The sequence below is a fragment of the Macaca thibetana genome, chromosome 3 (genome assembly GCF_024542745.1).
Source record: "Macaca thibetana thibetana isolate TM-01 chromosome 3, ASM2454274v1, whole genome shotgun sequence".
Classification (NCBI taxonomy): domain Eukaryota; kingdom Metazoa; phylum Chordata; class Mammalia; order Primates; family Cercopithecidae; genus Macaca; species Macaca thibetana.
The window spans coordinates 10,303,884-10,324,092 of NC_065580.1; the positions used below are offsets into that span (position 1 = coordinate 10,303,884).

The 20,209-nt window shown below is 43.0% G+C and overlaps 1 long non-coding RNA gene across 2 annotated transcripts in view; it reads left to right on the forward strand.

The window, feature by feature from the left end:
• The window catches only part of LOC126951004 (uncharacterized), a 49,313-nt gene extending 29,447 nt beyond the window's left edge, over positions 1-19,866 (forward strand). Inside the window, exons 1-3 of one of the 2 annotated variants that reach the window (XR_007724331.1) lie at positions 11,506-13,777; positions 18,532-18,629; positions 19,142-19,866. This is a non-coding gene — a long non-coding RNA (uncharacterized LOC126951004). Of the gene's footprint in view, positions 1-11,505; positions 13,778-18,531; positions 18,630-19,141 lie in introns of those variants that run through there. The other variant, XR_007724332.1, reaches the window with a different exon arrangement.
• The last annotated feature ends 343 nt before the right edge of the window (positions 19,867-20,209 follow it).

Here is a 20,209-nt window from a genome sequence, read left to right on the forward strand (position 1 = left end):
GTAAACGTACTCCGTCTTAAAAACAAATAAACAAAAAGTCTGCCAGGCGTGGTGACTCATGCCTGTAATCCCCAGCACTTTGGGCAGCCAAAGTAGGTGGATCATTTGAGGTCAGGAGTTCGAGACCAGTCTGGCCAACATGGTGAAACTCCATCTCTACTAAAAATACAAAAGTTAGCTGGGCGTGGTGGTGCATTCCTGTAACACCAGCTACTCGGGAGGCTGAGGTAGGAGAATTGCTTGAACCTAGGAGGGAGAGTTTGAAGTGAGCCAAGATTGTGCCACTGCACTCCAGTGTGGGCAATGGAATGAGATGCTGTCTCAAAAAATAGTAATAATAGTTATAAATAAATAAACAAATAAACAAAAAGTCAAAACCCCAAAAAGACAAATAGAAGAACCTACCTTGGCCCTGTGTTCTCCCTAGCTATTGTCTGCTTCAGAGCCACTGTCTCCCATGTACTCCTCAACCCTCCTCAGTTCAGTTTCTACCCCATCACGTCACTAAAACTGGTCTTGCTAATGTCCCCCCAAATAATGACATGACATGACATGACATAACATAACATATTTATATTAGTCAATTTTCACACTGCTATAAAGAAAAACCTGAGGCTAGGTAATTTATAAAGAGGTTTATTTGACTCACAGTTCCTCATGGCTGGGGAGGCCTCAGGAAACTTATAATCAATGTCAGAAGGGGAAGCAAGCACCTTCTTCACAAGGCAGCAGGAGAGAGAGAGCAAGCAAAGGGGGAAGCCCCTTATAAAACCATTAGCTCTCACGAGAACTCCCTCACTATCACGAGAACTCCCTCACTATCACGAGAACGGCATGAACAGCATGGGGGAAACCACACCCATGATCCTATCACCTCCTACCAGGTCCCTTCTACACACATGGATATTACAATTTGCGATGAGATTTGGGTGGGGACACAGAGCCAAATTATATCAATAACATAACATATATAACATAACATACATAACACACCATAACACGTAAACATAATATTTTAATTACCCGGAGGAGACTTCTCAGTTCAAACACTAGCTGATCTTTCTGAAGCCTTTCAGTTTCGCTTTGCCTCCTTCTTTAAATTCTTTCTTCCCTTCATCTTGGTAACACCATTCTTTCCCAAATCTCTATATCCTCCAACTGCTCCTTAATACTTAGTGTTTTCAGCTGGGCATGGTGGCCCACACCTGTAATCTGAACACTTTGGGAGGCCGAGGCAGGCAGGCCACCTGAGGTCAGCTCGAGACCAGCCTAGCGAACATGGTGAAACCCCGTCTCTACTAAAAAATACAAAAAACTAGCCGGGCGAGGTGGCGGCGCCTGTAGTCCCAGCTACTCGGGAGGCTGAGGCAGGAGAATGGCGGGAACCCGGGAGGCGGAGCTTGCAGTGAGCTGAGACCGCGCCACTGCACTCCCACCTGGGCGACAGAGCGAGACTCCATCTCAAAAAAAAAAAAAAAAAAAAAAAAAAAAAAAAAAAAAAATTAGCCAGGCGTGGTGGCACGTATCTGTAATCCCAGCTACTCAGGAGGCTGAGGCGGGAGAATTGCTTGGACCCGGGAGACAGAGGTGGCAGTGAGCTGAGATCGCGCTGTTGCACTGCAGCCTGGGCAACAAGAGCGAAACTCCGTCTCAAAATAACAAAAACAGCAAAAACAACTTAGTGTTTTCCAGGTGTCTCTTCTGTTTGCCCTCTTGTTGAGGGGCTCCCAGCATGGCTTTACCTCACTACCTATGTGTGAATGAGTCTTGAATCTACTTCTTTTCCACTGGCTTCTCTTCCAAGTTCCTACTCACATCTCTAAATGTCTTCTTGGAATCTCCACCCAGTTGTTCCCCAAGGGTTTCAAGCTGTCTTGCTTTGCCATCCTGATAAAAGAGCCAGCCAGCCACTTTCATTCCTTTGTAGCCTCATCTTTTTTTCCCTGGCTTTTAAATGTTGGTGTTTCTCAGAAGGCCTGGTCTTGGCTTTCGCTTTTCTCACCCTATGTTCTTTCGATTACATGCAGATGACTCACAAACTTATATCATTAACCTAAGGACTTTTTCAAAGCTCTGAACCAGGGGTATCCCATCTTTTGGCTTCCCTGGGCCACAGTGGAAGAAGAATTGTCTTGAGTCATACCTAAAATACACTAACAATAACAATAGCTGATGAGCTAAAAAAAAAAAAAAAAAAAAGAGAGAGAGAGAGAAAGAAATAATATCTCATAATGTTTTAAGAAAAGTTTACAAATTTGTGTTAGGCTACATTCAAAGCCGTCCTGGGCCACATGTGGCCTGTGGGCTGCGGATTGGACAAGCTTGCTCTAGACCATTGTACCAAGCACTTGCCTTGATTGTTCTTCTTAGGAATCTCAGAGGCTCCTAAACTCAGCAGACACAGAGGAGACTCATGATTTCATCCTACAAATCCTGTTCTTCAGAATTCATTATTTGAACCACTGGTTTTGCCATTCAGTCAGTCGCTTAACAACTCTTGTTCCCTCCCGTCTGTAAGATCACTTTATAGGAATTTACCAACCCATAAATTTTACCTTTAAGTATTGTTTACCCAAAAAAACAGCTTTCTTGGAGTATAATTTAGGTGCAATAAAATTTAACAATTTTAAGTGTAAAGTTGAGTGAATTTTGACAAACGTACACAGCTACATAGCCACTACCACAGTCAAGATGTAGAATCTGGGCCAGGGGTGGTCGCTCACACCTGTAATCCCAGCACTTTGGGAGGCCAAGGTGGGTGGATCACTTGAGGTCAGGAGTTCGAGACCAGCCTGGCCAACATGGTGAAACCCTGTCTCTACTAAAAACACAAAAATTAGTCAGGCATGGTGGCACGCATCTGTAATCCCAGCTACTCAGGAAGCTGAGGCAGGAGAATCACTTGAACCCAGGAGGTGGAGGTTGCAGTGAGTTAAGAACGCGCCACTGCACTCCAGCCTGGGTGACAGAGCAAGACTCCATCTCGAAAAAAAAAATTGTGTATATATATATATATATATAATCTTTCCATCTTTCCATCACTCCAAAAAGTTCCCCTGTGCCCCTTTTCAGTCATTCTTCTCCCCCACCCCAGCTGCTTCTGGCAACTACTGACTTTTTTTTTTTTTGGTAGAATTTCAAATAAACAGAATGGCATAGTATGTGTCTTTCGTGGCTGGCTTCTTTTACTTGGCATAATGCTTTTGAAATTCATGTTGTTGCACATGTCAGTCCGTTCCTTTTTATTGCTGAGTGGTGTTCTATTGTGGAGATATACCACACTTTGCTTATCTGTTCACTAGTTGGACATTTGGGTTGTTTTCAGTCTGCGGCCATGATGAATAAAGCTAACCACAAGTCTTTGTGTGGACATACGTTTTCATTTCTCTTGAGTGCATCTTGTGAGTGGAATTGCTGGGTCTTATGATTCATAAGAGTATGTGAAACTGCCAAACTGTTTTCCAAAGCAGTTGTACCATTCTACATTCCCATGGACAATGTGTGAGAGTCCAGCTGTTCTGTATCCTTACCAACACTTGCGGTCAGTCTTTTAAATGTTAGCATCCTGATAGTTGTGCCATGGTATCTCATTATGGTTTTGGATGGCATTTCTCTAATGACAAATGGCATTGAGCATCTATTCATCTGCTTATTTGCCATTTGTATATCTTCTGAGGAGAAGTGTCTGTTCAGATATCTTGCCTATTTTAAAAAATTGGTTTGTCTGTTTGCTATTGAGCTGTAAAAGTTCTTATATATTCTGGATACAAGTATCAGATACTGTATGTTTTGCAAATATTTCCTGAGTGCACAGTTTGTATTTCATTTTCTTAAAAATGGCAATTGAAGAGAAAAAAATTGGAGTCCAGTTTATCATTTTTCCTCTGTTTTAATGAATTTATTTTACAAAAATACTCTTACAAAAATGCACACACACCACCATTATTTGTAGAAGAGAAAACTGAAATCTGGCCCTCACCCCCTACCACTGACTATTGCATCTACTCTGTTCCTGGAGATGAAGGACAGAGCAGGTTCAGCCCCCAACACCACAGGGCTGGAATGTGAGCCTGGGCAGTGGCCTCGGAACCCACCTCTGGGCGTGTAAACCCTGGGCAGAGATTCAGAAGACTGAGCAAGAGGAGGTAGGCAGTCCGAAGTGGAGAAAGAAAAGCAAGTTGCAGAGCAGTGCACGTGGTATGAGAGCGTTTTTACAGGAAACAAAGCTCTGTGCTGCGGCCAGAACTGGTTTCTGCAGTGACAGGCTTGGGAAAGGAGGCTGCTCCACGCAAACACTGCTTCTCTCTGGAGACCAAGCTGGGGCAGGAGAGGGCAGAAGAATTTCTGTTTATTTTGGATAGTCTCACATGACCTAAACTGTTTTTTTTTTTTTTTCTACAAAGAGACTCTATCATTGTTATTTTTAATAGACAATTTTAAGAAAAGTTTTAGGTTCACAGAAAAATTGAGCAGAAAGTACAGTTTCCACATACTCCCTGCCCCCCAATGCAGGCATAGCCTTCCCTATTATCAACATGTTTGTTACAATATCGACACATCATTATCACCCCAAGTCCATAGTTTACATTAGGGTTCACTCTTGATGCTGTACATTCTGTGGGTTTGGACAAATATATAACAACACACATGCACCATTAGAGTATCATACAGAGTAGCTCCACTGCCCTAAAAATCCTCCGTGCCGCTCCAATTCATCTTCCCTGCCTGCTGGCCCCTGGCAGCCACTGGTCTTTGCAATCAGTTAGTGTAAGCCCTTCAATGTGCTTTTTCTTTTTAAAAATAACTTTGGCTATTCTAGACCTTCTGTCTTCCTTTATAAGTTTTAGAATCACCTTGCCACTTTCTCTAAGAAAGTCTGCTGGGGGCCAGGTGCAGTAGCTTGTGTCTGTAATTCCCAGCTACTCAAGAGACTGAGGTTGGAGGATCACTTGCGGCCAGGAGTTTGACACCAGCCTGGCCAACATAGTGAGACCCCATCGCTAAAACAAACAAACAAAAAATTGAGATTTCTTCTCCCTAATTATCTCTTGGATCTGTTTGTTTCTCTCCATGTCTACCATGATCACCACCCTAATAGAAATCAAAATGAACAATAGTCCACTGACTGGTCCATCTGCCTTCATTTTGGCCCCTCATCTGTCCTTCACCTGTAAATTGAAGTGGCATTTTCTTTTTTCTTTTTCTTTTTTTCTTTTAGATGGAGTTTCACTCTGTCGCCCAGGCTGGAGTGCAGTGGCATGATCTAGGCTCACTGACACAGCCGCCTCCCAGATTCAAGCATTCTCCTGCCTCAGCCTCCTGAGTAGCTGGGATTATAGGCACACACCAACATGCCCAGCTAGTTTTTTTTTTTTTTTTTTTTGTATTTTTAGTAGAGATGGGGTTTCACCATTTTGGCCAGGCTGGTCTCAAACTCCTGACCTCAGTTGATCCACCTGCCTTGGCCTCCCAAAGTGCTGGGATTACAGGTGTGAGCCACCACGCCAGGCCTCTGAAGTCGTATTTTCAAAACATGTATCTGATCATGTACCTACTTCAAGGATGTCTCATTGTTCTTGTTAAATTAGTGAACAAGCATATCACACGGATACTGATCCATCAGAACACATGCCAGCATGTTGGAGCAGAACTGAACAGCTCCTGCCCCTATATCATGCCAGATAGTACTCTTCTGCTTGCCAGATCTTGGGGAAGTCCAGACGGGGACTGGGCAGCTGGATTCGTGTGCGGAGTACTAGGAGGAACACTTGGGGGTAGCTCTGGGCAGCAGCTATTCACTCATGGTAGGATGTGTGTGGTGTCTTAACAACAGGACGACCATGCTGGTGCAGATGGGCTGCCCCTTGGGCCTGCTTCCAAGGCCTTCTGTGGTCTGGCATCTGTCCATCTCTCCGGCGTTATCTCCTGGCCTCCCTGCTCCAGCCACACTGGCTTTCTTTGAGTTCCTTGAAAATGCCACACTCCCACTATAGGCCCCTTGGACATTGTTTCCTTTGTGAATGTCTTTCTTCCCTCTTTCTCTTAGCTAACTCCTGCTCCTCTTTCCCGTCTGACACCGATCCTCTGACACTAAGTCCTCAGGAAGCTCCCTTGACCCTCAAGGAGGTGAAATCCCGCAATGACAAACCTTCACGGCACCATGTTCTTCTCGCTAGCGATCATCACAGGGGACGTATAGACATATAGTTACGTGATTACTCAGTCAGTTCTCTCCTGTGAGCTCCAGGAGGTTGGGGATCTTCTCTCTTTTTGCTAACCATTGTGACCGGCTCATAGCAGGTAGCCAGTCAATACTTGTTGCATAAATAAATGAAAAACCAAACTCAGTACCTTTCCTGCTGTGCCCATTCTTTCTGAATTTCCCATTTTGGCTAATGGTGTCATCTATCTAGTTGACCTAGTAAGAGTCTTAGAAACCACTCTAGATTCTTCCTTCTTTTTTATTCCATTAAGATGGACACAGATCCTGTCAGTTCTGCTGCTTAAATCTGTTACGGCTTTGGCTCAGGTTGGCGGCCTTTCTTGTCTGGACTAGAATAGCCTTGTCCAAACTTACCCCATTGTCTCCAGTTTTGCCCCTTGCCTGTTTATTCTTCCTACTGCCTTAGGGGGATCCTTTGAACCTGATCAGGGTCAAATCCAGAGTCACTCATGATCTGATTCTCGTTTACCGGTCCAAGGCCAGTCATCTGCCACCTCTCACAGTACATGTCCTGTGCTCAGGTTCTTTTAGTGAGAATAGGAGACCCTGGATGCAGGGCCCAGGTTTCATTCATCTCTATTCTTAGAACCCAGGACCATGTCTAGCACAGAGAGGGCAAACAAACACGTGTGGTATTGAATGGAAATTCTTAAGACTTATTTTTGTCTCTCCATGCTGTTACAATGCAGTTCAAGGAATAGTGTTCATAAGGATGACTGCAAGTCATTAAGAAGTGGATTAAATTATATTTATAAACTGAATACAGGCCAGGCGCGGTGGCTTACGCTTGTAACCCCAGCACTTTGGGAGGCTGAGACGGGTGGATCACCTGAGATCAGGAGTTTGAGACCAGCCTCGCCAACATGGTAAAATCCTGTCTCTACTAAAAATACAAAAATTAGCCAGGTGTGGTGGCAGGCGCCTGTAATCCCAGCTACTCAGGAGACTGAGGCAGGAGAATCGCTTGAACCTGGGAGGTGGAGGTTGCAGTGAGCCGAGATGGTGCCACTGTACTCCAGCCTGGGCGACAGAGCGAGAATCCGTCTCACAAAAAACAAGCAAACAAAACAAACAAACAAAAAACTTAATACATTACATCTTGGAAAGCATTCAAATGAGAGTGATTAGGTTTTTAAGGTTTTGATTTGTAAAGGCGTAGTAGTTTAATTGTTTTGGAAAGTTAGCTATGCTAAATCACATTCTGTAAGTCCTTGGGATATCAGGGCAATTTGACAATGGCTTAAAAATATTGTTTCTCTCTCGAGTCGGGGGGAGGGAGGTTTAGCATTTGTGAATTTGGCACAGTCTTTCTTAAGTTCCACATTTACATCATTTTTCTGTTCCTCTATGTTATTGTTATATCACAAACTTGCAAACTTCTAATTACTTGTTTTTATTTGGTGCTCTGAGAGATTGTGTTTGGAATTAAAATTAAATTTAGGTATAATTTAAAGTGTGGCTAGAGAGGCCCAGAGGCAAAAATGTATGCAATTCAACATGAAACAGGAAGAAATGGTGCCGGCAGGTACCATGACAGACGCAGCCTATTTCAGGCACCAAATTTCCATCTGTGTAAGGCAGCTGGCCCAACAAGACTGAGAAATAAAAATCAAAAGGAGATGACTTCGGATACATGGTATAAATCTCCTTTAAACTAGGAAACTCTAACCAAAAGCTGAACAGCATAATTTTTTGAAGCTATTTTAGTGAGGGATGGGGGGGTGTCTATGGAACAGCTGTAGTAGAAAGGCTGAATAAGACACTATAATTATAGCATTTGAGACTCTATGACTTTTTCTAATGTGTGGTATGAACAATTAAGATGATTAAGTGATAATTGTCTCCATTTTCTTACCAGGAAAATGTCTTTGCCTCTAAAGGTAAGTAAAATGGTTGCCAACAGTTTCAGTGCCAACTTCCACATTCAACTTGGAAATTCACTTGGAATTAAGGTTCGACCTTAGGCTCTGTCCTAAGAAACAGGTGATCTGTCTTCCAACAGCCAACATAAGGCATTGGCTCAGTCAGGCCATGTAATTTAAAGTTGTCCTTTTTATAATTCTGTGAATTTATCAAGTTTGGTCAGCTTTCCTACTGTGGATAATGGTACTAAGGGACTGATGAAGACAGGTGTTACTGTAAAGTCTTATTGATAGTGAAATCTCACATATTGGCCCTGATTAATATAAAATTTGAGTTAATTTGGACAGAGTCTAACTTACTTCTTACCATTATACTGTCTTTGTAAAAAACATTTTAAAATTAAATTTGCATTATCAATAAGATTTCAGGCCGAGTGTGGTGGCTCACACCTGTAATCCCAGCACTTTGGGAGGCTGAGGCAGGCAGATCACCTGAAGTCAGGAGTTTGAGACCAGCCTGGCCAACATGGCGAAACCCCATCTCTACTAAAAATACAAAAATTAGCTGGTGTGATGGCGGGCACCTGTAATCCCAGCTACTCAGGAGGCTGAGGCAGGAGAATCGCTTGAACCTGGGAGGTGGTGGTTGCAGTGAGCTGAGATTGTGCTGGTGCACTCCAGCCTGGGCAACAGAGGAGACTCTGTCTCAAAAAAAAAAAAAAAAAAAAAGATTTCAAAATGATTAAACCATTTTTAGGCACTTTCAAGGATTTAGAAATATCTTTTAAATGTAACTTACTATCCCGCCCTTGTCTTTTCATAAAATAAGTTCTGTTAGTAGGTAGTAATGTGTTACCCTACATCCAGTCTTTCATGTCAATACACTTTTTCATTGAATACATTCTACGTGCTTAATACTATGTTCAGTATTGTTGGAGATAAAAATAAATACCGAGGAGCCAATAATGCATTTCACAGGATAAAACTTTCACCCACAAGTATTTTTATAACAAAATAAGAGTATACAGTAATCCCTTGGTATCTGCAGTGGATGTGTTATAAGATCCCCAGGGATACGAAAAGCTATGGATGCTCAAGTCCTTTATATAAAATTTTGTGATTTTTGCATATAACCTGTGCATATCCTCCCATATACTTTAAATTACTTCTAGATTACTTATAATATGTAATACAATGTAAATGTCATGTAAATAGTTTTTATACTGTGCTTTTAAATTTGTTATTTTTTTATTGTTTTATTATTATTACCATTTATTTTTTTCAAATATTTTTGATCTGAGGTTAGTTGAATCTGCCGGTACCAAACCCACAGATAACAGAGGACTGACTGTATAACCATAGGGTAACACATGTCATGATTAAGTATTACAGAAATTCAAGGCCAGGCGCAGTGGCTCACACTTGTAATCCCAGCACTTTGGGAGGCCGAGGCGGGTGGATCACCCGAGGTCAGGAGTTCAAGTCCAGCCTGGCTAACATGGAGAAACTCCATCTCCACTAAAAATACAAAAAATTAACCAGGTGTGGTGGTGGGCTCCTGTAATCCCAGCTACTAGGGAGACTGAGGCAGGAGAATCACTTGAATCCAGGAGGTGGAGGTTGCAGTGAGCCAAGATTGTAACACTGCACCTCAGCCTGGGTGACAGAGCCAGACTTTGTCTAAAAATAAGTAAGTAAATAAATAAATAAATAAATAAAAATTACAGAAATTCAGAGGGGTAGAGATCAAGGACTCTGGGTTATTGAACACAGGTTTGATAGAGGATGTTTGTCATATGGATAGAAAGGCAACTTCCGTTATTTCCAAAAAATGACAGTCCAGACTTCCATCAGTTTACTAAGAACTTTGTGCATTTAATTTAAATGATTAATATTGACTTTTTTGGAGGCTGTGAGCGCAGTATACTGAGAAGCTCTTTTTTCCAGCTGTCCTCCACGCTCACCCCCATCTCTGTGACTGTTCAGGATCTTAGGTATGGTTGCTGGGGCTGTCCTGTACCAAACCACCAACCCTTAGGCCTGAGGTTGCAGAAGTACTTACTCAAGAGCTGCTCCCTCTTGATACTGTGAGGGGTAAACACACATAAGGTCTTTGTGTCTCCCTAATTCTCAAAGTTTTTCTCTTGAAATACGTCTTGGGCAAGACAAAATTTTCTTTTGCATATCCTCACACTACAATGGGATTACTTTTCAACTTTCAGGAAAATCATACCTCTCACTTATCAGAGACATCCATTCTCTTTGCCTACTCAGCATTGATTTTCCCTTTTTCTAACAACAGAAACCTCCTTTTGGAGCATTTGCCAGTAGTATGATAGATCTGCTCACACCAGCTCATAAAAGCCAATTGTTAAGATTTCAGGAATTTGGCCATACATAGTCATTATTTAACATTAAATTCTAAAAACTTCTCCTTTCTTTTTTTGAGACAAGTTCTCACTCTGTTGCTCAGACTGGAGTGCGGTGGTGCAATCATCGTTCGCTGCAGCTTCCGCTTCCTGGGCTCAAGCAATCCTCCTGCCTCAGCCTCCCGAGTAGCTGGGACCACCGCTGCACACCACCACACCCAGCTAGTTTTAAAATTTTTTTATAGAGACAGGGTCTTGTTTTGTTGCTCTGGCTGGTCTCCAACTCCTGGCCTCAAGTGATCGTCCTGCCTAGGCCTCTCAAAGTGTTGTGATTACAGGCGTCAGTTAGCCATCGTGCCTGGCTCATAAACTTGGGATTTAATAAATTATATTAAAACCAAAGGTAATACATACTCAAAAGTCATCGCTTCCTGATTATTTTGCTACATTTTATTATTATGGACAATCTTGAGGCCATACATTTAGCTATATGGTAGAAATGTTACCTAATGGCTACTCCTGCACATCTCTTCCCAATCCAGTGCTCAGGCACCACATTGGTGGTGTGAAATCTGCCACGGTGACAGCATTTCCACCATGAAAATTAACATACATTACAGATGAGGACCTCACCCCCAACCCCAAAGCTGGTTGTTAAACATTCACCAGCCTGCCACTGGGCATTTCCCACTGGACCCATTTCAGTGCGTGGGGTTCAAGTATTCTCACCACATGCTCCAGCTCCACAAATGGGAATATGAACCCTTTGAGGGTGCTAAGTGAGTAGGATGTAAGTTTGTAGCTGGTGATAGACTATTTATTTATTTATTGTTTTGAGGCGCAGTCTCACTCTGTGGCCCAGGCGGGAGTGCAGTGAGGCGCGATCTCGACTCACTGCAACCTCTGCCTCCCGGGTTCAAGCAATTCTCCTGCCTCAGCCCCTTAGGTAGCTGGGATTACAGGCGTGTGCCACCATGCCTGGCTTTTTTTTTTTTTTTTTTTTTTTTTTTGAGACGGAGTTATTGCTCTTGTCGCCCAGGCTGGAGTGCAATGGTGCGATCTGGGCTCACTGCAACCTCTGCCTCCCAGGTTCAAGCAATTCTCCTGCCTCAGCTTCCAAGTAGCTGGGATTACAGGCATGCACCACCACACCTGGCTAATTTTTGTATTTTTAGTAGAGACAGGGTTTCACTATGCTGGCCAGGCTGGTTTCTAACTCCCGACCTCAGGTGATCCGCCCGCCTGGGCCTCCCAAAGTGCTGGGATTACAGGCGTGAGCCACCATGCCTGGCAGAGTGATGATAGTCTTTTTGTCACCACAAGCAGAGAGACTCGTTGAGAAGGAAACTAACACAGAGGAGGTAATGTGGAAAGACGGAAACGTCTTCTTAATGACGTCATTTAACACCTGGACCTAACCTTGTCTGAAGCTATTATATCCTTAGACCTTCCAGCTATATGAATCAATCATTTGTACCCTATTTTTGGTCTGGGCCAATTTGAACTAAGTTACTACCACTTGAAACTAAGCAATTTTTCACAATAAAAACTTTTTTTTTTTTTTTTGAGATGGAGTCTCACTGTGTTGCCCAGGCTGGAGTACAGTGGCATGATCTCAGCTGACTGCAACCTCTGCCTCCTGGGTTCAAGCAATTCTCTTGTCTTACTCTTGCCTCAGCCTCCTGAGTAGCTGGGACTACAGGCATGCACCATCACGCCCAGCTAATTTTTGTATTTTTAGTAGAGATGGGGTTTCAACATGTTGGCCAAGCTGGTCTCGAACTCCTGACCTCAGGTGATCCACCCGCCTTGGTCTCCCAAAGTGCTGGGATTACAGGCATGAGCCACCGTGCCTGGCCAATAAAAACAATTTTTAAAAATCACTCTAGGGTTGTTACTGAGCACTCAATTACAATAAGAGAATAGCAAAGCTGTGTTTGATAATGGGTGGATGCTTGGGGTGATTGTAATCTAAGAGATTTTCCTGGCAGAGCCAAATTCATGTATTAGCAAAATTACTGAATTTTTAGGTCTTTCTGATTACCTTGGGATAGCACGACCTTTGAACATTTAATCTGTTTATTGATAACCTTGCTTAGACTGTGGCTATCCTAATTTGTCCAACATGCTATGAGAGGAGGAAGTACATGTTTTCTGGGAAACAGTCCCTGTGGTCCAAAACCCGTTACACACCTAGTCAAACTCAGTGTCACAGTTCCTCAAAAAGTGAAAAAGCTCGACACTAAAAGAATACGCCTTAGGCCGGGTGTGGTGGCTCATGCTTGTAATCCCAGCACTTTGGAAAGCTGAGGCAAGTAGATCACCTGAAGTCAGGAATCTGAGACCAGCTGGCTCAACATGGCGAAACCCCGTCTCTACTAAAAATACCAAAAATTAGCCAGGTGTGGTGGCGGGTGCCTGTAATCCCAGCTACTTGGGAGGCTGAGGCAGGAGAATCACTTGAACATGGGAGGTGGAGGTAGCAGTGAGCCGAGATGGTGCCATTGCACTCTAGCCTAGGGGACAACAGTGAAACTGTCTCAAAACAAAACAAAACAAAACAAAACAAAACAAAACAACGCATTGGCCAGGTGGGGTGGCTCACGCCTGTAATCCCAGCACTTTGGGAAGCCTAGGCAGGCAGATCACTTGAGAACAGGAGTTCAAGACCAGTCTGGCCAACATGGCAAAACCCTGTGTCTACTAAAAATACAAAAATTTGCCAGGTGTGATGGCGCATGCCTGTAATCCCAGCTACTTGAGAGGCTGAGGCAAGAGAATCACTTGAGCCTGGGAGGTGGAGGTTGTGGTGAGCTGAGATCACACCAGTGTACTCCATCCTGGGTGACAGTGAGAAATATACCCAATTCATGGAAAGAGTCCTGGATTATAAATAAAAAATTTGTTTTCTAATCCAGATCTTTCCATAACTTTGGGCAAATACCTCACCTTTCTGAGCCCCAGTTTTATTTTCCAGAGAGTGAGGAGCTGAGGCTAAATGATTTCAAGGATATTTTCCACCATTCTAAATTCTATGATTCTACTCTAAACATTTATATTACATTTATTCTCAAATTATGGAACATTCCTCATCAAGTGAAAACAAAATATTTCATCAAATTGTCACATTTCCAGAAAGGCCCATATTTTCACCTTTTTAATGTAATAGAGATCAGGCGACAGGAGTGAGTGACACCTGACTTTGCACTGGAGGAAGACAGAGAAGAAGGAGTCCTGGAGTGATGGTTGCTGTGGCGGAAGGCAGCCTTTGTGGAGTCCATGTGTTGGCTTCTCGCTCTTGCATCACCAGCCTGTGATCACAGGTGCTAATTAAATTAATAAAAAGGCATTTTGTTAAGACATGTGCCCCACACCTGCTGTGTCACCAGGCACAGCTTTCTTGCCTGTTGTGATAGAACAGTTTTTACCAATCACCAATGAAGGCAAAAAGACAATAACAGCAAGAAGGAAGAGTCAACCTATAGCCAACCTGACCTGATTCTCCCCTGACGAATGCCTATTAATTTGTCATGACACATTAGGAAAGCACACATTTTGAATTTGACATTCCCAGTTACGTAGGGCGTGACAACTTTAATAGTCATTATACTTCCCAGAAATAACATGCTGTCCTCACCCAATTAAGGATGAGGATGATAAACTGAGAAATTATAGCATGTAGAAACAAAACTTAAGACGCAAATAAGGAGCACACCCACCTCTCTATAATGATGCTTTTACTGAATGGTCTGGAGGTCACTTATTTGGAATTATTTTGAATGGCTCTGGTAACGTCTCTTTGACTTGAATGCAGATGCCATGTGTTTTTGTTTGAGGAAGATATATAAAAAAATATTTTTAGCTTACGCTACATTTTATGTTAAAAATGGATATAGCCCAACATATTAGGATTATATTTAGTTGTGAGAGATTTCAAATCCAAAATAAGAATTTATTTTCCTCCCATTTAGAAATCCTGGCAAAATGTCCAAGTCTAACATGGTGCTCCATGGTGTTGGGGACCAAGCAGTTCCCACCCCTTTTCTCTGCTGTGCATGACTGCTATTCTCAAGCTTATCTTATGGTTCAAGATGAAGTTGCACACAATTTCCACTTACTTTGTTTTTTATTTTTTTGAGACAGAGTTTCACTCTTGTCACCCAGGCTGGAATGCAATAGCACGATCTCAGCTCACTGCAATCTTCACCTCCCAGGTTTGAGTGATTCTCCTGCCTCAGCATCCTGAGTAACTGGGATTACAGGCTTCTGCCACCACACCCAGCTAATTTTTGTATTTTTAGTAGAGACAGGGTTCACTATGTTGGCCAGGCTGGTCTCGAACTCCTGACCTCAGGTTATCCGCCTGCCTCAGCTTCCCAAAGTGCTGGGATTACAGGCATGAGCCACCGCGCCTGGCCCGTAATTTCCACTTACATTTTATTGGTAATCTTTAGACACAAGACAGGGCTTCACGGAGGCTGGAAAAGTAAGTCCTGTCTTCTAGGCAGCCATGCACCTTGCTTAAAGTTGTGTGTTCTATTATTATAGAACAAGAATTGGCAATCGTTTTCCTGTAAAAAAGGCCAGTTAGTAAATATTTCAGGCTTTGTGAGGCACATGGCCTCTGTCTCAACTATTTAACCCTGCGATGGCAGCCATATTTAACCATACGACAGCAGCCATAGACACTACACAGATGAATGCTCGTGGCTGTGTGTCTGTATGAGTGCTTTTTCACGCGGCTGATAAAGACAGACCCAAGACTGGGTAATTTATAAAGAAAAAGAGGTTGAATGGACTCACAATTCCACATGGTTGGGGGGGCCGCACAATCATGGTGGAATGTGAAAGGCACATCTTACATGATGGCAGATGAGAGAATGAGAGCCGAGTGAAAGGGGTTTCCCCTTATAAAACCATCAGATCTCATGAGACTTACCCACTACCATGAGAACAGTGTGGGGGAAAAAGCCCCTATGATTCAATTATCTCCCACCGGGTCCCTCCCACAACACATGGGAATTATGGGAGCTACAATTCAAGACGAGATGTGGGTGGGGACAAAGCCAGACCATATCAGTGTCAATAAAACTTTATTTACAAAAGCAGGTGGTGGGCTGGATTTGGCACACAGGCTGACCTCTGTTACAGAAAATGGGTAATAATAGAAAACAGAAAATAGAGATCTCTAGTAGCTTCTGCTATGCCAGGTAGTAGAAATATTAGTACTATTAACTCTGGTAAGTCCTTCTCTCCCCTCTTCCCCTTTAGTACAGTTGGTGGCAAGCAAGATTGCCAACAATTTATAAAAATCAGCGAGAGGGCAGAGGAGGACAAATTCATTTAAGGCTCTCTTTGAAAGACTAGTTAGCGAATTTCAATTATCCCTTTTGTTTATCATTCTGACTCTTACTCTGCTTAGGCAAAAACTTCTGTCATATTTCTGACCTTAGTAAGATAATGGCTATTTTCTGGACAACCACTGGGAAGTGCAAATTTCCATGGAGTAAGCAAGCTGACTGAAGGAAATGCAGAGGAGACGCTGAGAAAATTCCCTGAGGGAATAATTATGGTTTTCCCCTCTTTTTGGCAGAGTGGGATAGGGCTGTGATCTTTAAGATCTTGTCTTTCTTCTTAGTGGACAGGGGAGAAGAGGTGCAGGATTGAGATAACCTACCTTGTTTTAACCTGAGTGACTCTCTCTTAGCAGAGAGAGCCGGATACGCTCCATTTTAGTTTCTTCACTTGCAGTCCCCTTTATCCCCCTTAAGGGAATAACTAGTGCACGCTGACTCCACGCACATCCAGGAATGCACCTGCTGATAAGATACTGAGGCAGGCTGTACCAGCAGCTCCTGGGAATGGGCTCGGTGGAAGGTACCTAAAGCCCCTGCATTTATGTCTTACTGATACTTTAATCCCCTGCACCTGGAACTGTTTATTTTTTGTAACTGCTTCTATAACCAATTTTTTTTTAACTTTTTGCCTATTCTGTAAAATTGCTTCAGTTAAACCCCCCTCTCCTATTTAGACCATAGTATAAAAGAGAATCTAGCACCTTCTTCGGGGCCGATAGAATTTTGAGCGCTAGCTGCCTCTCGGTCGCCGGCTAATAAAGGACTCCATAATTTGTCTCAAAGTGTGGCATTTCTCTATAACTCGCTTGGTTACAACAGGATTACACTAGAGAGCTCCCCCTTAAGCAAAATAAACCCGAAAGAAGTTTGATAAACATTCACTGTGGAAATTTTACCTTTCATCAATTTTATTGAACTTATTTTAATGAATCCAATGATAACATGTGACTTAAGTCACATAGAGATACACAGGCCGGTCACAGTAGTTTGCCCCTATAATCCCAGCACTTTGGGAGGCTGAGGTGGGTAGATCACCTGAGGTCAGGAGTTTGAGACCAGCCTGGCCAACATGGTGAAAACGGTCTCTACTAAAAATACAAAAATTATCTGGGCGTGGTGGCATGCACCTGTAGTCCCAGCTACTCGGGAGGCTGAGGCAGGAAAATCACTTGAACCCGGGAGGTGGAGGTTGCCGTGAGCCAAGATCATAGCACTGCACTCCAGCCTGGGTGACAGAACAAGACTCCATCTCAAAAAAATAATTATAAACACACACACACACACACACACACACACACACACGCAGAATTAAGAGTCTTCCATGATCCATCTTCCCAGTCTCTCCCAGAATGTCCTAACAATCAAACTCTGTGCCAGGAAAAAGGGATTGTTAATAGTAACTTCTGTTGCTTCCAGAACTCTTAAAGTGGGATAAGCTGCTCTGCAAACTCCCTTCCTGGTTCCTTTTTCTTTTTCTTTTTTTTTTTCTGGAGACGGAGTCTCGCTCTGTCGCCCAGGCTGGAGTGCAGTGGCCGGATCTCGGCTCACTGCAAGCTCCGTCTCCCGGGTTCACGCCATTCTCCTGCCTCAGCCTCCCGAGTAGCTGGGACTACAGGCGCCCGCCACCTCGCCCGGCTAGTGTTTTGTATTTTTTAGTAGAGACGGGGTTTCACTGTGTTAGCCAGGATGGTCTCGATCTCCTGACCTCGTGATCCGCCTGTCTCGGCCTCCCAAAGTGCTGGGATTACAGGCTTGAGCCACCGCGCCCGGCCTCTTTTTCTTTTTTTTTTTTTGGAGACTGAGTCTCGCTCTGTCGCCCAAGCTGGAGTGCAGTGGTGTGCTCTTGGCTCACTGCAACCTCTGCCTCCCAGGTTCAACCAATTCCCTGCCTCAGCCTCCCGAGTAGCTGGGATTGCAGGTGCTTGCCACCACAACCAACTAATTTTTGTATTTTTAGTAGAGAGGAGGTTTCACCATCTTGGTCAGGCTGGTCTTGAACTCCTGACCTCATGATCTACGTGTCTCGGCCTCCCGAAGTGCTGGGATTACAGGCGTGATCCACCATGCCCGGCCTCCTTTTTCTTAAGATCCACTTAAGATCTAGTTAGTAGGATATTAACTTGCAAGATCTTCCCTTTCCATAGTACTGACTACTGGTAAATCTACTTTTAGATTCTCCCAAACTTCTACGTTTGTGTTTGGTAGAAAAGATACTTTAATTAAACTGGTCAAACATTTTTACTACATGGATCCAAGACTGGAACAATAGTGGCTTTAGATTTCCACATTTATGAAAGGTGACTCAGAAAGTTAGCATGCAACAGTCAAGCTAAAGGAATTTGAGAGATAATTTAGTCCAAATTCCTTAGTTGACAGAGAGGAATTGAGGTACAGGGAAGGAAAGTGATGTGCTTTGGATTAATTAGCATGTCTAATTAATAATAAAATGTGGTAGAAACTCAGGTTTTCTAGTTTGCAGAAACACTTGAAAGCTCCACTCTGCCTCCTGAAGAGCTGGACTCAGCGGGAGGGCAGCCCTTACGGGGAACAGGGAGTGGAGGGATGGCCGCCCGTTGACAGTCGAGCATTAGCAAGTGGGAGGAGATATCTGGCTTCTCCATTCCTTCTTTTTTTTCTCTTTCTGGTTTTGCTAATTTATTTAAAAATTACATTTGTCCAAGTCAAATTACCACTTGATACTCATTGTTGGATTTCTTTAGGTCATCCTGCTGCTCTCTCAGTTTCCCAGGGGTTTGTGCGTCTGCCTTCTGCTATGCATTTTCCCACGGCCTTGTTGGTTCCTTCCACAGAGGCAAATGTAAGTGCTTTTCCTTGCTTCCTGTGCTGTGTGCTGTAATCACTGTCTCTCCTATTTTTGTGGTGGCACGGACATTCTATCGACACTGAATCCGGGTACTCCCTGGAGCACTTTCTATGCTTAGCAGAGCTATTTATTTTTATTTTTATTTTTTGAGACAGTCTTGCTCTGTTGCCCAGGCTGGAGTGCAGTGGCATGATCTTGGCTCACTGCAGACTTAGGTGACCCTCCCACCTCAGTTTCCTGAGTAACTGGGACCACAGGTGAACACCACCACACATGGCCAATATTTTTAAATTTTTTGTCGAGACAGCGTCTTGCCGTGTTGCCCAGGTTAATCTTGAACTCAAGCGATCTGCCCACCTTGGCCTCTCAAATTGCTGGGATTACAAGTGTGAGCCACATTGTTATTACATTATCTACTAAGGTGGCTGTCAAACCCCTGTGGAGAGTGCCTATTTTACTGATACACGGTTCTGCTTTCATTTCACACATCACGTTCCCAAGAATAGCAGAGACAAGAGACGTGTTTTCCAAAACTCTATCAAAATGACAGAGCCTCGGCACGGCCTTCCCCACGTCCTGCAGATTCTGTGTCACACAGCTCGCGGTGGACAGTTTGCCAGCTCTTGGGCATGGCGAAAGAACGATCTTTGGAAGAGCAGGGAAGCCCAGAAGTTCACAGAAAAGAAAGCTGTCAAATTCTTCTTGCAACAGTGGTGAGTAAGAAAGGCCTTAGCTTCTTCTGAAAAGGCCGCATGTCCCCTGGGACAAGGACGAAGTGCAGTGTTGCGGGGAGACCTGTCCAGCTCAGGTGGAGAGCACACCGTGTAAGAAGCGCAAGATGCACCCCAGCAGGAATTCTGGGCTGCTTCAAGCATGCTGGGGTGTCTCCTGGTTTTTCAGGTAGTGTCAAGGAATTAGCCCCAAATCTAGAGGGCATTTAATTTACTTTGGCTTAATATGAGAGTTTTTGGGAAGAAAGGAAAAGTATCACATTTAGGCCAAACAAAAAGGTTACTAACATTTCCTTTGGAGAAACGTTGGAGTTATTAAACATTAAAAATTCAAACAAATGTGTATGGCAGTGTAGTTTTGTAAGGGGCAGAAATACTTAGTACATCTATTAATTTCTGGGGTCATTTTCATAAGTGGATGACATTTTTGTAGATGCATATGAACATATGGGTTTATATACACATACATATTCATATTATATATGTATAATATACACAGATAATACACACATCTATATACAAATAATATGAATATATTAGTATATCGTTTGTATATGTATATGTGTATATGTATACACATACAGTATATATGTAAATGTGTATTTGTTATTTATAAATGTATATATAATGCATGTATACATACATATGTATACTATGTAATACACATATAAATATATATCATATATCAACATAATATATGTGTATTATAAAGTATACAGTATGTGTATATAGTATACATATTATACATATGTATATAATATGTGTATTTTATGTATGTATAATACATAGTATATATATAAAAAATAAATGTATTTCATGTACATATATTACATAGTATACATA